The sequence below is a fragment of the Pongo pygmaeus genome, chromosome 11, assembly GCF_028885625.2.
Source record: "Pongo pygmaeus isolate AG05252 chromosome 11, NHGRI_mPonPyg2-v2.0_pri, whole genome shotgun sequence".
NCBI classification, from domain to species: Eukaryota; Metazoa; Chordata; class Mammalia; order Primates; family Hominidae; genus Pongo; species Pongo pygmaeus.
Window position 1 is genome coordinate 65718907 of NC_072384.2, and position 17586 is coordinate 65736492.

At 37.8% G+C, this 17586-nt stretch overlaps 1 long non-coding RNA gene across 1 annotated transcript in view; it reads left to right on the forward strand.

The window, feature by feature from the left end:
- Window positions 1-17586, forward strand: part of LOC134737691 (uncharacterized) — a 50217-nt gene that overhangs the window by 20442 nt on the left and 12189 nt on the right. Inside the window, exon 2 of the long non-coding RNA XR_010122837.1 lies at window positions 1600-1771. This is a non-coding gene — a long non-coding RNA (uncharacterized LOC134737691). The remainder of the gene's footprint in view (window positions 1-1599; window positions 1772-17586) is intronic.

A 17586-nucleotide genomic window follows, 5' to 3' on the forward strand; every position in this document is an offset into this window, starting at 1 on the left:
CCATTTGACTCAGAATCCCATTGCTGAGTATATACTCAAAGGGAAACAGATCATTAGATCATTATAGGTATATGCACTCATGTTCATCACCACACTATTTACAATAGCAAAGACATGGAATCAACCTAGGGGTCCATCAGTGGTGGGATGAATAAAGAAAATGTGGTACATATACACCATGGAATACCATGCAACCATAAAAAATAATAAAATCATTTTGTTTGAAGAAACATGGATGGAGCTGGAGGTCATGATCCTAAGCAAATTAATGCAGGAACAGAAAACCAAATAAGGCATGTTCTCACTTATACGTTAGAGCTAAACATTAAGCACACATGGACATAAACATGGGAACAATCGACATAGTGCACTAGTAGAGTGGGGAGAAAGGGAGGTGGATTGAAAAAGTACCTATTGGGTATTACGCTTGCTACTTGAATGCAATATACCCATGTAACAAACCTGCATTTGTACCCCTGTATTCAAAATAAAAGTTGAAATTTAAAAAAAAAGTAAATTCAAGTATGCCATTGCACTGCTTAATACATCTAGAAAAAAACTCAAGCCCCTTATCAAAGCCCACGCAATCTAGCCCCTGCTTGCCTCTGATCTTATTTCCCCCCATTCACACCAGGTTTTCTTTCCTCCAATAGGTGGCGTTCATTTCCATCTGAAGAGATTTGCACATACTGTTCCTTTTGTCTGCAATGCTCAGACTCTGGGTCTTAAAATGACTCATTTTTCTGGTCATTTCAGCCTTACATTAGATATGACATCCTCAGCAAGGTTTTTCCCTAGCAAACCAATCCAATTTAACCCTCTCCCATCCTGTTCCTTATGGTCATTTCTTCTTATAGCACCCTGGCTTCCTTTCATCCTAGAATTTACTGCTATCTGAAATTATCTTGTTCATCTATTTGTTTAGCTTTTTAAGTATTTGGACATGGCTTTTGTTTCCTCACCCAGCATACAGACACTAGAATGTACACTCTGGGCAGGCGGGCATTATTTGAGTTTTGTACAGCACCTGGAACAGTGCCCTGCATGCACCAGCCGCTGAATATATACTTGTCTCTATTGGTTAAGGTAGCACTGGTATTTTGTAATTTCCTTTTAAAGTTCTTTCAACTTAGAAATGTTATTCTGAAACCTCACACAGCTTTAATCTGAATCCAGTGAAAGATAAAGAAAAGCTAATGAAACCCTTCCTTAAGAAGTGTGCTGCATCACAAAACTAAATAATATTCAGCTATTTATTTGGGGAAAAATGGGTTAAGTGGTAAGAAGACCCTTAGGATGAACTAACTGTTCACTGCTTAAAATTCTCACATTGTTTTGCTTGTTGACAACCTTTTTAAAATGCACATACAAATCTTTCTGGAATTTCAAAATGCATTAGTACTTTTACATTTTGTGGTCAGTGTTTTCTACGTCTAATGAAAGTCTTCAAGTTGAGATAATCCTGGTTCAGGTTTTTTTGGAAGCAAATACTTGATATATTTCTCTATAACATAAGACTGAGTTTCCCCAAAGCAATTTCATCAAGTTAATTGCTCCACCGTGATCTAAAAGATCTTTCTTCCCCATTGCTTTTATCAGGAACTTGACATCATCAGACAGTAAATCAAGAGGTACTGACAACTGAGACTGAGTGATGGTCCCTGCCTAGGATTTGGAATCTTTGCATGAAATAGGGACTCTAGCCACCAGCGACAAAGAAGTCAGGGAGACTGTTGTCTCTAGGAAGCACTTCCAGGAAACAGGAATTCAGGTCAGTAATCAAAATTACTAATAGGTTTGGAAGCTACATTAGCATTTTAATTTCTTCTAACTTATTTGCTTGCCACCCTCCCAAAGCACACAGAACTTTTATGCACCCTTAAAAGTAACACAAAGTAGAATTATATATATACCAGTTCATTGCCATGGGAATTTGCTATAAGAACATTCTCCTTAGTAGAAATAATTTTTTTATTGTGAAACCATCACTACAAAACTTCTTTACAATGTTTCCTTTATTTTTCTGTGGAAGAAGGTGCTCTATAGAGAGTCAGTAAAATTACTAGACTTCATATTGGTTTAATGTCTGCAGATGGAATTGAGACACTTTAGTGTGCCCTTCAGTCCAATGCTACCACTTCCTGGTCATGTTTAAATTGGTTTTAATTGCTTCAGTGTCTGCTGATGGCAATATCCATGTTCAACAATGATTGTGGGACATGTGAACATGTTTTTACCAATGTTTTTGTCTTGAGTCTCCAATGCTGCCTTTATGGAGGGGAAATAAGTATAAGATATTGGACGTGTTCTGTGTGCACTGAATAAAACATTTAAATGAATTAAATCAATTAAATGAAACATTTAAATGAATTAAACATTTAGTTGTTTTGGAGAAGGCATAATGTTCAGATGTCTTAATTGCTTTGTATTTTTACTTTTCTTTAGTGTACTCTGACTATAGTGAGCTTCACTTTGCAGTAGGGCACAACTTTTACATTTCCTTTTATATCACAGCTAGTTGGTAGGAAGGAAAGACAGATATGGATCTATCTTTCTATTTAATCCTTGGAGTATCATAAAAATAAAAACTTCCTAGTCTTATTCTTTAGTCCCTTTGCCCCACAAAGTAAAATAATTTCATAGACATTTGATCACTCCACAACAATAAATTAACAGGTACAAATAATCATTTTTGGAAGTCAAGTTCCAGGTATTTAATTAGGGATTTAAAGATTTCTGATCAACCAGTTTAATGATGTCTGTTCTCTAACTGAAGTACCATATTTACCTATAAAAATGGGACTTATTTATTATCTTCTTGTTTCTTGTGTTTATTTAAAAAATTGAGCAAATGCTCACTGTTTTCTGACTCTGTTTCCCCTACAAAGAAAAAAAGTACGATATTTTTGGTCTTCACTTCATGTTCTAGTAATCTTAAATTTTTTGGCCTAGGTTTATTATACTCACTAGTAAGATGAACTATCTTGCTCAGTTCTGAGCAGCATATGCAACCACAATTATTCTTTAAAATATGTAAATACTGAGACTAGCTCTCCTCACTCTAAAATAATCTTACGTTCTCAATAACTTTTCTCTGTCTTCAAGAAGACACGAGAATTTTGGGCCCCACTGCTAAGAGTAGAATAATTAGAATTTTCTTGCCGAGTAAGCTTCATACTGACTATCCTTTAAAATAATAGAAGCAGTGAAAAGTAATGCAAGCATGAGAAATACATACTGCAGATAAATTATTCTTTTTAAAAACTTTATATGATCAAATTCTGCTTTATTTATTATTAGTCTTAAGGTATTATTCTTTTCCCAAAGTAAAATCAGTTGGCAAATGTTTTGTAGATTTATTAGTATATCTAGATACTGAATTTTAAAAACAACCATTTTAAGTACTTAGCATTTGCTTAGAGATGCCTGATGCATACCTGTGCAGCTTTATATCACCCAGTGCCTGTATCTTTGAGTACATTTCTGTGTAACCCATATGCCACTTGGTTTCACCAACTCTGGGCGTTAGGGATTTATGTTAGTTACCTCATTGCTATATTTGGTTAATTTGACTTTTTCCCATGTACACTGTAAAACACTTATCTTCCCCATACAAAGCTCTCATTCAGTGTGAACCAGTGGGAATAATTACCAATGTGACCTCAGAGGAGAATCTAAGTAGACAGTGAGGCTTGGATCCTGAAGGCATCCTCACCTGGCAAACTGCCCACTCCACATCTGTAATTGACTTGATTGTGCCTTCTGCCTAAAAGGTCATATCCATACTATGGAGCTGCCTACATCTGCCTTAAAGCCTCAGTATAGTATTCCAATTTTAAATAAGCCCTTCGCCCTATGCTCGTTCCACCTGCTTTATTTCTAAACTGATGATAGGATTCATTCACCAGAATGAACCCTGATCTATAAAACCTCACAGATAAATGGATTGGACTAAAATTTACATCAATTCTTCCTGTTGTGCTTTCTTCGGAAGCCTAGTTTCCACTATTCCCCTTTTGGTGAGTGCCAGATTTACTTTGGGAAAATTACTTCTCATTTTTGTATAGTCAAGATGTCTTGCTCTCTGCTGCTTGCTTTGTATTTTTACTTTTCTTTAGTGTACTCTGACTATAGTGAGCTTCACTTTGCAGTAGGGCACAACTTTTACATTTCCTTTTATATCACAGCTAGTTGGTAGGAAGGAAAGACAGATATGGATCTATCTTTCTATTTAATCCTTGGAGTATCATAAAAATAAAAACTTCCTAGTCTTATTCTTTAGTCCCTTTGCCCCACAAAGTAAAATAATTTCATGCCCCACAAAATAAAATGACTTAGGTGGGGCCACCTTGATTTTTTTTTTCTCTCCCAAGACTAAGAACTTGAGTAGAGTGAATACAAGGAAAAAAGTGGTGGCACTCAAACTGGTCTGCTACTTGGAATCTTTGTAGCCTTGTTTTCACCTTTTTTTTTTTTCCTGAAGTCATCTTCTTTAGCCTTCCTATGAATTTTGAACTACAAAATATTCTTGCAGTACAGTATTTTCTGCTTAAGCAAGTCAGAGTTGATTTCTATTGTTCATATCGAAATTATCCAAGCTTAAGTATGTGCTTTCTTGAGTGTAACTCTGAACTGCATATACATTCTTTATGGAATTTATTCAATATAATTATGTCTGAATGAGCACTTTGGGGTAATTTTTGACAGTTTCAGAGATTGTTTCACAGACGGAACTGCCAACTTAGATTTTAGGCCTACTTAAAGAGAAGAGTGAATTAACAGAACATATTTCTGGTCATGCAATAAATAACTTTTGTTGTTGAGAATGATAGTAACAGGAGTTAAAAAATATAAATAAATAAATAAATAAATAAATGATAAATAAATATTTTGGGTGCCCATAAAGAGTATTTTTTATGTTTGATTAAGAGGAAGATATTATGTGATAAAAGAGATAAATCTCCATACTGAAGAAAGTATTAGACACAACTGTAGAAAGTTAAATAAAATGTATGTCCTTATAAATTATAGTACAAAAATGCAAAAAAAAAACCATAGGGCAATCATATGATCCATTGCCAAATGAAGGCTAGAGATAACAGATGCTGTGCTGTCAGAGGGAGCTATGACACCCGTGTGCTAAAGTTGTCTGGAAAAGTTTCATAGCACCCTAGAGGAGATTGGATTAAACTAGGCCCAAAAGGATAAGGTGTCCAGTGAGTATCCCCCAATCCTGCAAAGGATGCCAAACCACAAGAAGGGGACAGCTCTAAAGGGTACATAATATTATAACAATACCCTTGAACTGGCCTTTCTGATGACAAAGTGATACCTCATTTAATTTTTTCTTCATCCACCAATTTAACTCTCACATTTGCTTTGTGACTTGCTCAGATTGTCTGATTTGGTAAGCCATTTTATCAAATCTCAGAGTTCTTAATCCTCCCACTTTAGCTGCAAGTTGAGAATTGCCTTCTTCTTGCAATATTGATTTTGGAGTGTCCTCCTAGTAATGCCCTTCTCACTGGCTCCTCTCCTGAAATAATTGGCTCCTCTCTTTTTTGAGCAGCATCTCCTGGGCACATGCCAAGCTTCTCTCCTTGACAGTCTCCAAGGGCTGTACTCAGATAACTGGGAGGACTTGGGTAGACTGAGGGAAAGACACTTCAGAGTGATAAAGTAAAGGGAAAACTGCATAAGCCAGAGGGTAGATGCATAAAAGTATATAATACATTCAGGGGAGCAGCTCTGACTGATTGGAGTGACAGGATGGAATGCGGGAATAGCAGAGGATTAAAATAATAAAACAGGTTAGAGTTAGTTTCTGAGTCTAGCACCCAAATGATGTCTGGTTTTCATTCTGTAGGTAATGGGAGCACAGTCAATGTCTTTAATCAGCACCATCTATACGAACATTGGGCTTTAGAAAGATTCATTTGGAAATATTATGCCAAATAGATTGAAAACAGGAAGCTCTTGCAACGACCTAGATAGGAAGAGATGAGGACCTTGGCTGAGATAGTGACAAGGAGGATGAAAATAAGTGACTGACATTCAAAGGCATACTAATGTTCTTGAGAGCCCCAAATGGTTTTTATTGTGCTGTGCTTACGTACAATAAATTACCAATAACTATTCTGAAGCTAGTTATTTTGTAGTTTTAATTAAAGCTTTTCAAGATCCATTTATTAAGGCAAGGAAGGTACACAAATCACTGAAGGGAGCCTTGGAAAATAAGATAGTATTCATGTTGCTGCCATATACAGAAAGACAAATGCCATGTAATTTTCCATTGATCCTGAACAGGGGAGAGTTGGCAAATAAGCCTTACACAGTAGAGACAGGCCCGGGTGTGCCCCTCCCTGTATTGTCATCACCACTCTCATCTTCCACCTCCCACTTCTGGGTGCATGGGCATAATGTCCAGGGGAGATGGTCTGGTTTGTTTAATGTAATCTTGTAAAGGTTTTTTCTTTTTCTTTCTTTCTTTTTTTTTTTGATAAGCTAGAGTATATCTCCTTTCTCTGCTGATAAAAGTAACTCATAATTAGTTTAATTTTAAAAAGTTTAGACAAAAATGAAATTCATAAAAGTATAAAAAATTAGAAAAAAAATAGCCAATCCTACCACCTAGACATATTAGTATATGGTATATATATTTCTAGATATTTTAAATGAATTTACCTATACACGAACTTATAAGATTTTTTAAAAGATGAAAAGTGCTTAAAATACATAGAAATATTTTCAACCCCCTTTTAGGAAATATTTTCAAAAACATATACATACACTTATTCTAATGATGATCATATGAATAGTACATAAATGTGAGGTAGCTTAGGATGGAACTTTGAATCTCATGGGGGCCTGCCCTTAGGACCAGAGAGCTGGTTTAATAAATGTTTGTAATTGAGGTTTTCTGTATACATTTTGTTTAGGAGTGTCTTCTCCAGCAGAATTGACATTTGGAAGTAGGACCATCTAATGGTTTTGTCTTTGGTACTGCTAAGAAGCAGCATGCAAAAGCCAGCTTTATTGTTCTGTTTGCCCAGTGAAATAAATAAAATAGCATACACCCCATCCATATCTGGCCCTGGGAATGGGACTCTTTAATCAACATCAAGGCCTTCGCTGCTGATAGAGCGAGCGAGAGACAGAGAGAGAGAGACAGAGAGAGAGAGACAGAAAGAGAGAGATATCTGTAAGATGAACCAAATATAGCACTGAGCTAACTGACAGCTGACAGTTTTAATAAATACATTCTTTAAGTTGCTGTATTAACACTACGACCCTAACCAGACCACATGAAAACACAAACATCAAATTTATCTACATAGAAAAAAAAAATGACTGGAAGGAAATGCAATCCTTTTTTTTCTCAAGGGAATATGACTTCATTTTTTTCTTCTTTTTGGGTTTCTGTGTTTTTCAAATTTCAACAGAGAACATGTTATGCTTGCAATCTGTAGAATTAATAGTTGACATTAAGGGAATAACAATAGACATTATGGAAATGTGTGTTTCTGCACCACAATATGTTCTCCAAATAGGCAATTCAGATCCCTTTGAAATGACTAGTGTGCTTTGTCTGGCCTGGTGTAATGTGTTTAAGAAGCATGCCTGAGCTGGCCAGGCTGCAGCGGACTAGTTTGTGATCAAAGACTAGTGAACCTGTACTGAGATTTGATTCATGGATGCTCTAACTTTAGTTTATATCATACCAGCAACAAACAGTATAAAGGATAAAAAGCTCATACAGATACAAGTGAGTGAGAAGATGCAGCTCCTCACAGCCTTTTTCATTCTGGGCACACACACAATGAGCCACCTACAAGCTGAGTGTGCAACCCATGAGGTCACAGGAGTCCAGAGCTGTGGGCTGGCCGCCTCTCATATCTTTGGAAGCCAAATCACAATTTAAGACTTACCTACTGTCATATAGCACGTTCCTTCCTGTTGACAGGTACATACTTTCTAGATCAATTTCTTATATTTTCCATTTTTAATTTTTAATTTTTGTGAGGACATAGTAAGTATATATATTTATGCGGTACATGAGATGTTCTGATACAGACATGCAATGCGTAATTATCACATCATGGCAGATGGGTTATCCAACTCCTCAAGCATATATCCTTTGTGTTACAAACAATCTAATCATATTCTTTTAGTTATTTTAAAATGTACAATTAAATTATTATTGACTATAGTCACCCTGTTGTGCTATCAAACACTAGGTCTTATTCATTCATTTGAACTATTTGTCTCTTCCCCTCAGACCCCTCACTCCCCACTATCCTTGCCAGCCTCTAGTAACCATCCTTCTACCTCAAACTTTGTGGGTACAATCATTTTAATTTTTATGTCCCACAAATAAATGACAACATGGATGTTAGTCTTTCTGTGCCTGGCTTATTCATTTAACATAATGACCTCCAGTTCCATCCATGTTGCTGCAAATGACTGAATTCATTCTCTTTTTTTTGTGTGGCTTAATAGTACCCCATTGTGTATAAGAACCGTATTTTCTTAATCCATTTATCTGTTTAAAAACATTTGGGTTGCTTCCAAATCATGGCTATTGTGAACAGAGCTGTAGCAAACATGAGAGTGCAGGTATCTCTTTGATATATTAATTTTCTTTCTTTTGCATGTATACCCAACAGTGGGGTTGCTGGATCGTATGGTAGTTCTATTTTTGGTTTTCTGAGGAATTTTCAAATGGTTCTCCATAGTGATTGTACTAATTTACATTCCCACCAACAGTGTATGAAGGTGTCCTTTTCTCCACAGCCTCACTAACATTTGTTATTGCCTGTCTTTTGGATGTAAGCCATTTTAACTGGGGTGAGATGTCATCTCATTGCAGTTTTGATTTGCACTTTTCTGATGATCAATGATGTTGAGTACCTTTTCATGTACCTGTTTGTCATTTGTATGCCATCTTTTAAGAAATTTCTATTCAAATATTTTGTCTATTTTTTATTCAGATTATTAGATTTTTTCAAATAGAGATATTTAAGTTCTTTGTATATTCTGATTATTAATCCCTTGTTAGATGGGTAGTTTGCAGAATAGAGAGCTCAGAACCAAATACACACACCTACAGTAAACTCATTTTCGATAAAGGTGCCAAGAACATGCAATGTGGAAAAGGCAGTCTCTTCAATAGACGATGTTGAGAAAACTGGATATCTATATGCAGACAAATAAAACTAGACCCCTATTCTTCACTATATCTAAAAATCAAATTAAAATCAATTAAATAATTAAATATATGAATTCAAACTATGGAATGTTACAAGAAAAGACTTTGGTCCGGGCAAAGATTTATTGAGGAATACCCCACAAGAACAGGCAACCAAATCAAAGATGGACAAATGGGATCACATCAAGCTAAAAAAAAAACTGCACAGCAAAGGAAACAGTGAACAAAGTGGAGAGACTACCCACAGAGTAGATCCATTTCTTTTCATCAATCCTACAGGTGGCCTTTTACAGTGAGGTCCATGGAACTTAAATGTGTTTACTGAGATGTTCCTGACTTGGCTTCTCTCACTGTTCTTTTAAGTACAGATATCTGTACTGTGTAAGTACTGTGTCAATATAAAATAAATCCCCAGAAAGCCAAACATTGTTAAGATGTGTCCTAACAATTCGGGGTGAGGAGAAGGATTCAGACACATGAAATTTAAACAATGACCAAAGTAAAATTCTCAGTGAAGAAGTTAGTCAAGTTTGTGAAAGTTTCTGAATAAAAAGTTTTGTTATTCTTTTTGACTCATACTAATTTATTTGTGCAGTATGAGACTTAACTGCATTTTGTAACATGGTAAGTCTATTTCAATGGCCAGAAGATGGAGCCATTATATAAAGAATTTTAAAAACTTACATCCCAAAAAAACCGACATTTCTCTTTTTACTAAATAATTATTTTAAAACATCTTATGGAATCAGAGTAGTCTGAGTATCTTTTTGCTTTTAAAAATGAAAAAGAAGTAATATTTTATCCTCACATATGCAGAGAAGTAATATATTTTTAGTCAATTAGAACCTACATAAGTGAGCATATTTATGGAGGATTCATTGCTTCTGTCCTCAGTGGTTGAATTATATTAGGAGAGATACCTGTAAGGTAATAATAGAATAAGCTGTTTGATGCTTATACTGTAGAATTATAATCACATTGGTTACTTTGGACCCTGGAAAACTTTATCAAGCAAGTGGCATATGAGCTGCTACTCTTTAACAATATTATTTGGGATTCTCATATAACAGGTAATCTGGGACTGTATTTTGACAATGAGAGATGCTCTAATTAAAAAAAAATCTATTGTGTACCATCTATAAGCACCATCTTCCTATACATTAATAATAATTCTTCTCTGTGACCTTTTGAGCATTTCCAAGCATTTTCCAAGTTCTTTCATATACTGCTCATAATAATCTATACTTACCTACAACAGGAGACAAAACAAAGAAGTTAAATGTCATATTTAACTAAGATCACACAGTCAGTAAGTAGCAGAGACTGAGACCCAAAGAGGCACTGACATAGAGGAGAAACTCATAGAGGCACTGTCTACTGGATTTTTCAGCTGGCACTCTAACTTCTACAGTTCAGCACATGCTTGAAACGAACTAGCAACTTGAGAAAATGAGTGCTTTCTGGATGGGTAAGTTTTAGGAGGACACATTGAAAGTTATGTGTAAAGAATATAGAACCTATGAATTAAAATCCAAAGCGGATTGAGGGGAGAAGATGGCCAACTAGAGGGGAGAAGGTGGCCAACTAGATTGAGCCGGGAAGCTACGCTCCCAGCAAGAGAAATCAAAATATCAACTAAGCCATCACACTTTGAACAGTTCTTTTGAGAGAAAACACTGAAAGTAAATAGAGAGGCGATGCAGACAACAAGGTGGAAGAGGGAGGAAGCTGGGACCCTGCATGGAGTTGCCAAATGTCAGAACCGGCTCCCAGCCCTGAACAGGTCCTAAGGAAGTGAAAGAACTGCAGGGCAACACACTCCCACCACTGACCTCTGAAATCCTAGCTACAAAAGATCCCACGACCCCCATAGGCATTGGAAAGCTTGTTTGGAGGTCCTAGCAGGGGAGCGCAGCTACTTGTATATCCTTGACTGAAGACTGGTCCTCCTCTATCCTTCTGTTGGAGATGGTCATCCTTTTCGGCAGAGCGGGCAGCTTTGGGAGGTTCGCACCTGGGGCGGTGAAGGGGGAAGGGGACACCTGCCTAGCCAGCCAGATCAACCAAATCAACCCTGGCGATCAATGGGCCTGGTCCCAATACCCAAACGTTTGAGCACACAGCTAAGGAATATTGAGCTGAAATCTGTCGCTGAAACTCAAGGGGAGGAGGAGCCCCTACTCTCAGAGCACTAAGAAAAGAGAGGCATATATGCTCGTGGGCCGGCGCCGTAGCTGGGTGTGCCTCCCTCCACAAGACCAGCCCGGGAAGGGTGTAGCCTGCTTGCGAGCTCTGCGTGAGGGAGCCCCCACAGATGGGAACAATTAACAACCCAGTGATCCGGGTGCAGAATGCTTGGGACAAAACTAGCTGGTTTGGTCCAGCTACTGGGGCAGACCCCGGAAAGAGACCTGTTTAGGGGAGCGTGAGCTGGGCAGACCCCACAACTGTCTGCTGGGCAAAAAACCCTGGGCCAGGGGCGCCACACCGGTTGCACAACCATGGCAATCCTGCCCTACCCAGGGATCCTCCACCTTTGACCCACTGCATCAACACATAAACCACAGATGTACCCTACAACCTGCCCTGACTCTGCCAAGTACAGAGGACCAATGGGCACCTAAGGTTGTTAGGTTGCTGTGAGATCCAGGGAGCTGGATCATAACAACCTAATAACCTTCGGTTAGGGCCACCCCTAAGGAACGGAGGAATGCAGCCCACCAGGGTCCTTCACTAAGGAAAGAAGAGTGCCGCCCAATGATTGGAGGGGGTCCCCGCAAGGCCCATGGACTTGGTGACAGGGTCATGTCTTGCCTACCCCATCTCCCACACCCGAGAGTACTGCTGCAAATGCACTGAAATACAAAACAGGTGAGCGCCTAAGTATCTGCCAGCCCTTACTATTAATGTTACGCGCCGTCGCCATCTACTGGATCAAGCCTGGATTACACCACCAAATAAAAATTCTCCCAGCGAACATTGCTGGTGAAACCCAATGCAGGAATCTAGCCACAAAAAAAGATCATGCACAAAACCTCGGCCTTTGAAAGTACCAAAAAAAAAAAAAAAAAGAAAAGAAAACAAAAAGTACGAAGCCAGTAGACCATACTCAACATAAACCAAAGTCAAACCCTCTAGGGATATAATATAAAAACAAAAGCTTCGTCTAAGTGACAGCAACTTCCAAAAGCTATAGGAACATCAGCCCTGACAGATACAGAATTCAGAATCTGGATGGCAAAGAAGGTAAACGAGATTCTGGAGAAGCTGAAACACAATCCAAGGAAGCAAGTAAAACATTCCAAGAGTGGAAAGATGATATAACCATTTTAAGAAAGAACCAAATGGAATTTCTGGAATTGAAAAACTCACTACAGGAATTTTATAATATACTTGGAAGTATTAACAACCTAATAGACCAACATGAGGAAAGAATATCAGATCCCGAAGACTGGTCCTTCAAATAAACCCAGTCAGACAAAAACAAAGAAAAAAAAAAGAATTTCAAAAGTTAACAAAACCTCTGAGAAATAGGGGATTATGTAAAGGGACCAAACCTGTGACTCATTGGCATTTCTGGGAGAAAAGGAGAATGTAAGCAACTTGGAAAACACATTTGAGGCTGTAGTTCACAAAATTTTCCGCAATCACTAGAGGCTGATATGCAAATTCAAGAAATCCAGAGAACGCCTGTGAGATACCATACAACAGTGGCCCCCAACCTCTTTGGCTCCAGGAACCGGTTTAGTGGAAGGTAATCTTTCCATGGACTGGGGAGGTGGGTATGTTTTTGGGATGATGGGAACACATTATATTTATTGTGCACCTTATTTCTATTATTATTACATTGTAATACATAGTAAAATAATTATATAACTCACCATAATGTAGATTCAGTGAGAGCCCTGAGCTTGTTTTCCCTGCAACCAGAGGTCCCATCTGGGGATGATGGGAGACAGTAACAGATCATCAGGCATTAGAGTCTTAAACGGACCATACAACCTAGATCCCTAGCAAGCACAGTTCACTTCTGATGACAGGTTCAATTGTACTCTAAACTTCAGCATCACACCATACACCTTTGTAAGAAAACTTTGTACCCTCAGAATCTAAAAAGTTGAAAAAAAATGAAAAAATTAGAGCAATTTCCGTTGGTTATCAAACTCAGCTGCACATTAGAATCACCTCTGGAGCTTCTAAAAATTTCAATACACTCAGCTACACCCCAGATTAATTTAAGTAGACTCTATGGGAAGAGACACAGGCATGGGTTTTAAGGTCTCCAGGTGATTGTAACATGCACTAAAGTTTGAGAAACAAGGCTCTTAAGCAGCATGTTCTCAGCTGTCATGCATATACAAATCCTTGGCATCTAGAGAGCCCCTCTTAAGTATGGTTACTAGACAAAAAGCCTCAGCATTACCTGGAGATTGTTAGTTAGAAATGCAAATTTTGAGCCCCACTGTATATTTATTGAATCTGAATCAGAACCCCTGGGGTACATGCCAGCATTCTGTGCGTTAAAGTTCTCCAGCTGATTCTAATGTGTGCAAATGTTTGAGAATTAATGGTCTCACTTGGGCCCATTCTTCTCCTCCGCCTCCTTTTTATTGCTGGCAGGTGGAAGTGACACCATCTTCCAAAGGCATGGAACTTTATTACTTCATTGACAGTTTTATCCTGGAAACTGATCTATCTTTTGTTTTTCACCAGAATTTCTAAACAAATAGGCACAAGCTGTTTGATATTGGGTCACTTTTTCTTTCAATGGCTGGTGCCCTTGATGTCTAAAACGTTCGTGTTTTAGGAGGATGTCGAAAAAGGGAATTAGCAAAGAAGGGAAAAAAGAGGAGAGAGCATTTCCAAGACTTTGTTGGTGCACTGAACTCTAATTAATCTACTTTTAGAATTCTCATTCCAACTAATTATGTACTACACATATAGTTGACACTAAAAATAAAATTTGCATCATCTGTGAGACATCTAGGATGTTCGGAAAATAACTATGATCTTACGAAGCAGCTTGACACTGACAATACTCTTGTTTGTTGCTTTGTTTTTGGTGGTTTCTTTACTACTACTCCCTGAAACAAATGAAAGATGTGGTATCTGGAGTCAGATTTGAATTTGAACCTTGATTTTACCCCTTTTGTGATGTGTATCTGAGCATGTTACCCAAGTTTATTTCCTCATCTCTCACAGATAACTGACAAATTAGTTTTTAGCATTGTGCTAAGATAGGAGAGACTGAACATAAAATGCCTTACATTATTCTTGGCACCTAGTAGATGTCAGTGGTGTGCTGGAGCCTTCTTGGGCCAGCTGGAGAGAGCAATGGTGCACGGCTCCTTCCAAGTCTATGTTCAGTGACTTGAGATTGCTGGAATTCAGCCATGGGATGAGTGTTTACACCACAGAAATAGGCAAAAGATACATACAGAAAAGGCCTTATCCTCCAGGAGAGCCAGTTGCTTTACATTTACCAGTACACCATTGGTAGACATTCCTTTTGTGGTTATCTGTTGATGGGTAGATTTTAGAAGGTAATTTGTTTTTCTCTCATGAAACAAAAATAGCAAAGCATAGCCCAAATAGAAGGATGTCACAGAAGGGCTCCAGGAAAGCCCTTCCTGAGATCACTCTCTTACCATATATCTATTATGTATTCTCAGGATTTCTCTCAAATTCCCAGACTCACGGAAAAGATGACACTCAATTATGAGCAGACACTGACATTTTTTGTGAGATTAGTTCGTCAGAGGTTTTCCTTCTAAGCCAAACTGACTGAGTTCAGGGATCTGAAAAACACAATTTAACTAATGAGCATCTGTTGGCTGTAAGGCCATCTAGGGATGAAGATAGCTAAAGCAAACAATGTCTGTAGTTCATGGGGTTACATTTATCAATGCAGAGGAGACAAGTAAACACATAATCAACTTTCCATAATTTTAGATAATAGTAAATGGTAGATGAAAATAAAACAGTTTAATTTGGTAAACAGTGAGCAGGGCAGTGGAATTGCTTCAAGTAGACTGACCAGGAAAGGCTTCTCTAATAAGGAAATATTTCAACAGAAATCTAAAAGGATGCAGCTGTGTTCTGAGTCAGAGGCACATTCCAAGTGACGAAGAGCAAGAGAAAGGCCCTGAGGCAAGAATAAACTTGTTTTCAAGAACAGAAAGCAGGTTAGTAGAGCTGAGGCACTGTGAGTTTAAGAAGAGATTGGTGTGACATGGAGCAGCAGCACAGTCAAGCAGGGAACAGATCACATAAAGCCCTTTAGAGAGTGAAGTCTGCTTTTTACGCTAGGTGCAATTGGGAGTTCTGAAAACCGTAAGAAGCACTGGGGTTCAGGGAGACAGTAGCCTGATCTCCAATAGAGTTTATTATTATTATTATTATTATTATACTTTAAGTTTTAGGGTACATGTGCACAACGTGCAGGTTTGTTACGTATATATACATGTGCCATGTTGGTGTGCTGCACCCATTAACTTGTCATTTAACATTCGGTATATCTCCTAATGCTATCCCTCCCCCCTCCCCCTACCCCATAACAGGCCCCCATGTGTGATGTTCCCCTTCCTGTGTCCATATGTTCTTGTTGTTCAATTCCCACCTAGGAGTGAGATCATGCGGTGTTTGGTTTTTTGTCCAATAGAGTTTTAAAGGATCACTCTGATCGCTCTGTGAAGAATACATTTTAGAAAGTCAAAAGTGGAGCCAAAAGACCAGTTAAGTGGCTACTACAATAGTCTAGGTAAAAGATATAATAGTGGCTTGGATAAGGGGACAGGTGATCTAGATGAAGAGAAAAGGGTAGATTTGGGATATATTTTATAGGTTGAATCAGTAGCGTTTGTTGATGGATTTGATGTTTATGTAAGGGAAGAAAACAAGAATGTGCATATATATATATATAAAAAATATGAGTTTTAGAAACAGTGTAGATACTGTTCCCATCAGTTAATTTCTAGTCTGAGGTAGGTCATAAACGAAATGAGCTATCTAAGCAATAAGGGAAAGAAAAATGTTTATACTTATTGCAAGTTAGAAAACATAAAGCTGTTCATAGTGCATCCTGTTTCAAGCCATGTCTCCAAATATAAATGATTAATGTATTTGTGGTGTATTTAAGTTCTCCCATGGCGTTGTATTGTTGGTAAAATGCAATTACAATGCAGTAGGAAAATCATGTTTCAATTACATTGGCATATAAATTAGTCTTACATAAAATAATTAAAACATTATCTAAGTTTGCAAACTTAGGTCTCAGATTTAATGAATCTTTTTGAATATTTATTTTCTGTCTCCCTGCTACTTTTTTTCTGTCCTTTATAGTTTTGCTCTGGGAGGCTCTAGAAAAGAAGGAGAAAAAAATATTTTGGAAGCCCAAATTTTATTAAAATGATCTTAGTTTTTATGACTCTCAAGCAAAGCTATAGGAGATTCCTAGCCAGGAGATCATTTAGTGTACATTTAGTACCTAACAATTAGGTGTTCAAGTATCCTGAAAAAAGCCCTGATAAACTGTTTGTTGGGTAAAATTTAATAAATAATTTTACAAATGCAAAGCCAAGCTTATAAAAATTAAAGAAAATTTCCAGGAACAAAAAAGCAAAAGAGAAGCAAGAAACAGAGTGGTAAGATGACATTATAGCTGTGACTCCCTGGGGATGGTGGCTGATTTCAGTAACTCAGGAGCTTGTTTGTTATTGTTGTTTATTACTTTATTGGGATATAATAAGTACATAGTACATTAAGAAAATTGTACAGTTCAAATTTACATATTTATACTCCTAAATAAACACTACCTAGGTTAGGATACAAAACATTCCTATTACCTAAGAATTGTCCCTTATGCCCCTCTATGCCAATAACTCCTCCAAAGTTACCACTCTTCTATTAGCATTAATAAGTTTTGCCTGCCTGTCATTAAGCTTCATAAATTAATTCAAACAATATGTAATCTTTTGTGTCTGGCTTCTTTTGCTCATAATTATGTTTGTGAGATTCCCTATGTTTTTGCATGTTTTACATGTATCAGTAAAATGTCTTTTCTTACTGTTGTATACCACTTTTCTTAAGAGCTAGGATCACAGCCCGGCGTGGTGGCTCGCGCCTGTAATCCCAGCAGTTTGGGAGGCCGAGGTGGGCAGATTGCCTGAGCTCAGGGGTTCACAACCAGCCTAGGCAACATGGTAAAACCCCATCTCTACTAAAAAAAAAAAAAAAAAAAAATTATCCAGGCGTGGCGGTGTGTGCCTGTAGTCCAAGCTACTCGGGAGGCTGAGGCAGGAGAATTGCTTGAACCCAGGAGGCAGAGGTTGCAGTGAGTGGAGATACTGCCACTGCACTCCAGCCTGGGCAACAGAGTG